Raw genomic sequence first — 8,188 nt, 5'->3', positions numbered from 1 at the left:
AGAATGTGTGCACAGCAAACACACACACATACACACACTCTCACACTCACATGCACATATTGTTTATTTTAACAAAAGTGTTTAAGTGTATTTTATAAATGAAAAGAGTAAGTGCATGTGTTCTTCCAAGGTTAATATACACATTTAATGTAATCCAACTAAAAATATCAGTAAGCATTTTTATGGAGTTAGACAAATTGCTACTAAAGGTCATAGAAAAATAAAATATGTCATAGTAACCAAGAAACCACTGAAAAAGGAAAAAAGGGAGAGAAGAGGAATCCTGCTGATATTCACACACTACGGAGCCAGTGCACTATGTAAGCATAAATAGACCCGGGTAGAACAGACCTCTCCCAAAGTTAGGATATGAAAAGAGAGACGCCTCAGGCTACTGCTGAAATTGTGGATATTTTAATAAATGATTCCATCTTCACTAGATAGCCATTTAGAATAAAATACTGCCTAGATAGCTCAACTGGTAGAGCATCAGACTTTTAATCTGAGGGTTCAGGGTTCAAGTCCCTGTTCAGCCTCTTGACTTACTAGAACAAAAGATTAAACTGGATCCATATCTCATGGAATAAAAATTAATAAACTCCAAATGAAAGCATACACACACTGGATTCTTCCTGAACCTTGGGCATGGAAATTTTTTTTTTTTAAAGATTTATTTATTATATATACAGTGTTTTGTCTGCATGTATGACTACAGGCCAGAAGAGGGCACCAGATCTTGTTACAGATGGTTGTGAGCCACCATGTGGTTGCTGGGAATTGAACTCAGGATCTCTGGAAGAACAGTCAGTGCTCTTAACCTCTGAGCCATCTCTCCAGCCCCCGGGCATGGAAATTTTAAAAATATGATTAAAATAATTTTTTAAAACTATGAATCAAAAGTAGAGATAAGAATGATTACATTTTAAAAATATTGGATGGGCAAGCAACCATGATTACAATATTAAAGACACTAAAAATGAAAGGATAGGAACAATATATTTGAAAAGGGATATGAAACTAACCTTCAACTAAGTGAAAACATATTTAAATTAACTTATAATTAGGGAAATGCAAATTAAAACCATACCTGACCTATTCAAGTCACAATAATTTAAAATTAGTAAAAACTATTGCTGAGGCTCTGGGAACATGTACCCCTGAGCCTAGAGACCCAGAATCTGCAGAGCTGATACTTTGGGTGTTAGGATTCTGGCCACTCCTCCAGCTGTATGACCGCACATGCGCAGTTCAGTAGCTAAGCAAGGGGTCTTCTGTCTTATGTCATCAGTGTGCTGCATGATCACTCAAATGTGTGCAGTGTAGTCATACAATCAGCACATGAGTAGCGTAGCTCCATAAGCCCACCTGTGTATGTGCAGGGGAATCCTTAACAAGCTGGACACAGACTCCTCCCTTCTTCTGCTCTCCCCTGCCCCCCAACTCTCTCTCCCTGCACTGTCTCTGCCCCAGGCCTGGCCACGCTCTCTTCTGTCCCCTCCTTCCTCCTAATAAAGCTCTGATACTAGGTTTTGTCGTGGCTCATGACCTTTCCTTGCACAGTAAAAGCATCACATTTAAAACCAACACTGGGAACGTGTATTCCCAAGCCTGGAGAACCAGAGGGTCCGCAGACTGACTCCATCTGCTGGTACTGGCTGACTGACTCAGGAATTTTTAGGAATCTACCTTGAAGACACCTCAACACTATGAAAAATGGTTTTGTAGACTTTGTTATAAAATAGATTGTAATTGGAAAACCATGAGAAGGTCTGGAAAGGTGACCCAGTGGTTTAGAACACTTGTTGCTCTTCCAGAGGACTGAGAGCCAGCACCCACAGCCTCCTGTAACTCTGCTCCGGTGGATCTGCATGGGCACCTACACACATGTGAGATACAGACATACACACATACACACACACATTAAAAATGAAAACAGAGAAAACAATTTGAGAGCCCACAATAGAAGCATGAGTTGAATAAACTATGAAGCATCAGTGTAACAGAATATTACACAGTGTTAAAGCATAATGATAAAGATCTCTGTGAACTGTGGAGTTTTGTATCAAATTTTGACATATCTGCTGTGGCAAATATCTCTAAATATCATTTGTATTTACCACTAATTTAGAATGCGGTAATTGGATCTGACACTAGGCCTGAGTACTGTTTTATACAACATTGATACATTTACATGTATTAGCATATCAAAATGACCATAACTTTGAAAACTATGTTTCTGAAACATGGTATCTTTTCTAGCCCTTTGTGTCTTATTTCATACATTTAAGCAGTATTCTGAGAGGCAAGTTGAAGTTTTCATCAGACTGTCAAGTGTTTTAGTGATAACAGTACAATAAAAATAAAAAACTTTTAAAAAAGATATCTGTGAACTGACCAGGATGTATTGATATGTGTGAAAATCAAACTTTAAAGTTATTTATAGCATATTATCTTTTGTGTTAAAAAGGAACAAATAAGAGATAACCAAACACAAGTGTATCTGTTTGTGCAAAAGAAATATAAAATAATAAGACATGCACTAAAGAGACTGGTTATTTATAGAGGATGGTTAGGAATTGGGCTGAAACGATAGGAAGAAATGGGTGGCAATGGGATTTGATATCTCTAAGTACGCCTTTGACTCTTAGAACCACAGCAGTATTTTCTACTCCTCAGAAGAAAACAATCCTAGATTTAGAAAACATGATTTTGACTTGCTAGCCCAAGGCTAAAGGATGAAGGAATACTATAGAAACACTACAATCTAGTTTTAGTATGTTTGATTCTAACATTAGCATAGAACTGAACAAATTATCAAATGTAGGTAAAGAGTCAAGTTTTTCACTTCAGAGGAAGATGTTACAAACAAGGGAAGAGGGGTGGATAACAGACTCTGTGGAGCTGGACTGGAGGCACACCATGTTGGCATATGCATGTGGGACAGGTAGTTAGAGGTAGGGACATCCATGCATGCACGCATACATGCACACATAGGCACACATACATAGGCACAGACAAGTCCTGTTCTTTGCTAGAAGGACCTAGAAGCAGTAACTCCCTTGTTGCAATTAGCATACCCAGTATTTTGTCCAGGACTCCAATTCTGATTTCTAAGTATCATGCTCAGATGAAAAGAACTATTCTCCTTGGAGAAGTGGTTGAGTCCAAGATTGGGGCAGATTTAGTACACAATGAACCTTGAGCATCCATGTCAGATGGTAAGGAAGCACCCACCAAAGATGGAGCTGTGTCCAAGAACATCGAACTCACCAGAAAGCTCCCAGTGGTTGATGCTGAGATAGATCATCATGAGCAAGAAGGTGGTCTATGGCCCACAGAGTAAAACAAATATCCACGGGTCTACAGCAATAAAAATATGTGATTTAGGGGGTCATAGGAGGAGCTAGAGGCAGGGTAAATAAGATCATATTTCATCATATATATGTACAAAATTCTTAAAACCAAAAAAATTACCAAAACGTTTAGTAAGTAAATGGGGAGAAAGGATCATTTCTTCATAGAAGTCCTACTAATATGTGCAGAAGGAATGGGGGAAATAGGAACAAAAAATAACCATGAAAATAACTCGGACATTGCTTTATGCTAAAATCAGTGGATGAAAGTTGGAAGGTCAACAGGATATTGCACGGCGCTAAAATATCTACTCAGATATACTTGTTTACATTTATCATATCATATATAACTTATTTATATATTATAATTTTTATATTTATATATAACTTGCATATATATATATATATATATATATATATATATATATGACATTTAGTTACTAGTAGGAAACTAGGATAATTTCTTTGAGGAAACTAGGCACCTCCTCACACAGTAAGCAGGGCTCACACCCTTAGTAAAGGGCACAGCTTCCTCTGAGACACTGTGAACTGCAGTAGCACCCTTGGAGTATTCCTGCTCAGAATACTTAAGTGCTTCTCATCTTGGGGAAGATACCAGACAAACACAAATTGAGAAGCATTTTACCCAGAATCATTAATAGTCTTCAGAAGGAGGTAAGGAAAGACCATGAAATTCGGAGTAGAAGAAACCAAGGAGATACAGCTACACACAGCCAGCGTGGGACATGGGATAGACTCAGGAAAGAACTTTAGTGCGAATTCAAATGAGGTTCTTATCAACAGCGTCTGCTCTAACTGGAAATCAAGAGTAACCAAACGATGGCTCTTCTGCTGTCCGAAGCCCTTGGACCTCGGGTCCCAAAGGCACATGGGCTGGGCTGACAGCTTCCAGAGCTTAGAGCTCCAAGCCCTGAGAAGCAGAGGTTTTAGAGGCCAGAAACTCATGCATCAGGCGCTCAGCTTGGAGGCTCACGGCTCCGGCTTGTCGGTCCATGGCTCGGCACTCTGCTAATGTTTTAACCTCTGGTTCTCAGCCGAGGCTATTGGTAGCAGCTCCTTGTACCACCAGCTAATGCTACAGCTATCAAGTCTTGGGCATTGGGACCCCCGTCCCCTAATAGTGGCTCCAGTAATAGTTCTCAGGCCCCTACCTCAAAGCTTGGCAGCTCATAGGAGCCCTTCTGCCATTCTTCATCTTCTCAGCTTGCTCAGATCCCACTATTTCTGGCCCCAGGTATTCTAGGCAACTCTTTAGCTGCCTTCTCACCACTTCCGAGGAGGCGGCCACTGCTGCTGTGACCACTGACAAGTCTCTACCACTTCTTCTGCCCCTCTCCTCTTCCTGCAAACATCTCAGCCCTCTGGACCCCTGGTAAAGATCACAAGCAGGCAATAAAGGAACACACAGGAGCAGCCTTGATACCGCAACGCCAGGGAAAGCATGCGAGAGCCTTCTGTCTAGCAGATCCGGTGAACGGTCTTGTAGCCATGTTTAATTACTTTACATCATTTACTGCGTTGGTGGGAAGCGTTTAGTTAAATCCGGGAGGCTGCGTGAAGGGAATACAGGGATGCTCTGTCCACAAAGTTTACAACTTTGCTGTAAGTTTAAATTGTTAAAACAAGCAAACAAACAAAATGAAGAGTCCTCTCTGAACCCAACTGCTCTCTGTAAAATCAGTGTGTTGAGTCAGGATTCTAATGGTCCCACCGGACATGAAAACCTGAGTGAGTTACCATGGCCACCGAAGAGACGCTCTTAAGCAATCGGCCTCTTCATGTACTGCCCCTGCTCCCGGGTGAGATGGCCATCTCATATACCTACAGTACTTTGAAGTGGTCCCTGGGGCACCTGCTTTCAGGAGTGAAGCAAATTCCATCTTGAGACTGGCAAATGTTCCGGGCTCAGCTTAATGCGCTGTTGGAAGGTTAAGTAGGTAGCACCGGAAGTTAAACCCCGTTTTGTTCTCAATCGCTCTCAACACGTGGTAATATGGATTTTCATATTGATAGCTGCTGTTTACGGAGGCCCTGTTTCTTGGGGTATGTCAGCAGACTGAGTGTATGAAGACAGCTAGCTCCCGACACTCACAGGATCCGAACTGCTGATTCCATTTCTCCCAGACAAGGGCACTAGGACTTGGAGAGTCAAGCATTTGGAGGTAAGGAGTGGAAATCAAGAAGACCTTTGGGTCTATCGTTCAGTTCTGCTCTTCACATATGAACATACCGAGGAAACACAATTCTTCATGGTGTTCCTTCACAACTGTATCTCAAAATAATCACAACATGGAGAGAAACGATAAGAACCACAGACAGAGTCTCAGGCTCCGCTTGAACCGAAATCTGTTAAACTTGTGGGGAGTGGCGAGAATCCAACCTATCAAGCCTGGTTAATGTGCTATATGCAAACATCGTCCTGGGAAGGGCTGCATAGCCACCTAAGTAAACAGAGGAGTTTTCCCTGACCACCATGTACTGTACTCATTGCACACCACAGAAATGCCTTTGTTATTGCTTACCGCATTCCTGTGGTTTGTCCACTGAGCAGGGAGAGTTCTAGAACAGCAAATGTCTTCTAGTCCTTTGGCCCAATGAGGAATTGTTTTTATACAACAGTGCCATCTGCTGGGAGATGGCAGGACACTCCGCAAATCACCAGTTGGCTTTAAAGTGAGTGTGGATTCATTTCTACGTATGGGTCATGAGATTGAAAGGGGACTTGAGGGGTCTGAAAGGGGCTGGAAGAGAAGTGGGCAGATAGGGGGTGAATTTGATAAATACTTTATCTGCATGTATGAAATTCTCAAAGAATAAATTAAAAATAAAAAAACTATGGGGGGTTTCTATCTCCATTCTCACACTGCTATTAACAGCTGTTTTTATTAACACATATATTTACATATATCAAATCCCTCGTCAATTTCTGATGCATGAAAATCACATGCATCATCACTGAGGGACCAACTAGAATTTCTTCTTTGTAAAAAGAGAACATTTTAGAGACATGATCAAAAGAAAGTGAAGTTACCCCTGCTGAGAGGCAGCTGCCCCCTGAAGTTTCCTGATGTTTGATTTATTTACAAAGGTAGGATCATATTCTCTCTCTTGCTCTCCAAGTGGCTTCTTCTACTTCCTAACAGAAGCAATGTGTTTTAAATCACAGCTTCCCTCCAGTCTCACAGGGGCAGCAGGGCCTTGGGGCCGCCCTAAGCAGGAAGGTGGGTCTTTGGTGGGGGTTTGTCCACTTAGGTAGCCTACAAATGCAGACTATTACTAAGAAGTCAGAGGAACAAGCAGATAAATATTTCCCGGCTCTCTGTGTTACCCAGTTGTCCTCCACATAGATGAGGGAAGAAAGGTGGAGGTGAAATTGAATAAGAGAAAAGAAAATAAAAATGTAAGTTTCAAGACATTTCTCTGCTCAGAGCCACGGGTTCCTTGTAGTGCCTTACATGTGAGCACGAGATGACTAAACTGGAAAAGAAGAATCCTATTTTTAAGGAGACTGTGTAGATCCTGGTAGTTATTTTCATTCCTTCTGCTCTGCATAGAGGACTCCGTAAGCTGTGAGCCAGCCAATGATTTTCTCCTAAACCACTCTAAATTCTAAGAACTCTGATACTAATTAAAAGTTACTAATAGCGAGGACGCTCACCTTTGAGGGCTCAGATTCCAAGTGATGCCTTTCTTAAGTACTTGCTTACTCTGAACTCAGTGCCTACATGCCTGTAGCTCTGAAACATTCATAATTTTAAGGATGTCAAGGTCCACCCTGGCTATACTATCTACTTCTTGTGTGTGTACACATGTTTCTGTGTGTGCACACATACCACAACAAGCATGTGGAGATAGAGAACTTCAGATGTTAGCCCTCACCTCTCTACCTTGTTCTGAGACAGGGACTTTTGCCACTGAGTAAACTACAAGGTTCTGGAGAGTCTCCTGCCTCCACCTCCTGTCTCATGTGGGGGTGTTGGGATTCAGAGCTTGCACTACAGAATTTTACGAGTGGATTCTGGGATCCAAACTCAGATTGTTAGTCTTGTGCAGTGAACACCTTTACCCACTGACCTATCTCCCTAGCCCTGGTATTTACTTCTTTGACCCATTTTGGAGCTTGTTGCTGATGCACTTGAATTGGAAACCCTGCTTGGGGAATCAACTCCCCATTAGAATATCATCTATGTGGGAAAATAAGCAACATGTGGCAACAGTTCACCTTGCAGTGTGTTTCCTGGAGATCACTGTGTCTGTACTTAGGGCTGCGTTCTGTGAGGACAAACATGATTCCTCCTATTACAGAAGGGAGTGAAGGAAGCCTCAGAGATGGACAGCTGCATCTCCTGGGGGTGCAAAACAGAGACGGGCATCTTCTACCTTCTTTCTATGTTGTATTTTTCTTACATTCTAGCTTGGTCTGCCCTTGACCAGGTCAATGGTCAAGGCTATGGACCTGGAAGCTGGGGTTTAACCAGAGACTCTGTTCCTAAAGACCTGTCCATGGGACAAGTTGCTGAACTCTATCAGATAGCCTCATCTGTAAAATGGGCCGGTGACAGTAATGGTGTCTTAGATCACCCAGCAGTAAGGGATTTAAACCTGAGTTGTCAACAGATCTGCTCAGGCCACAGGCTACTCACTGCATCTTCCTGACCCTGGTGTTTGTGTTTGGAGAATAGTAATCCAAATGGAACTTCTGCCTTCCTTCCTGACTGGATTCCATTGTTTCATTTGTTCTAACAAACATGATTCCACATGTAAACAAGTCTCAGTCTCTCTCTCTCTCTCTCTCTCTCTCTCTCTCTCTCTCT

General features: G+C 41.9%; 1 non-coding gene across 1 annotated transcript; it reads left to right on the top strand.

The window, feature by feature from the left end:
* Positions 1-463: 463 nt before the first annotated feature.
* Positions 464-536, top strand: Trnak-uuu (transfer RNA lysine (anticodon UUU)). Its single transcript has one exon. It is a non-coding gene; the product is annotated as a tRNA-Lys (tRNA).
* The last annotated feature ends 7,652 nt before the right edge of the window (positions 537-8,188 follow it).

This window comes from Peromyscus eremicus, chromosome 14 (assembly GCF_949786415.1).
Source record: "Peromyscus eremicus chromosome 14, PerEre_H2_v1, whole genome shotgun sequence".
NCBI classification, from domain to species: domain Eukaryota; kingdom Metazoa; phylum Chordata; class Mammalia; order Rodentia; family Cricetidae; genus Peromyscus; species Peromyscus eremicus.
This window is presented reverse-complemented; position numbering and strand designations above follow the sequence as displayed.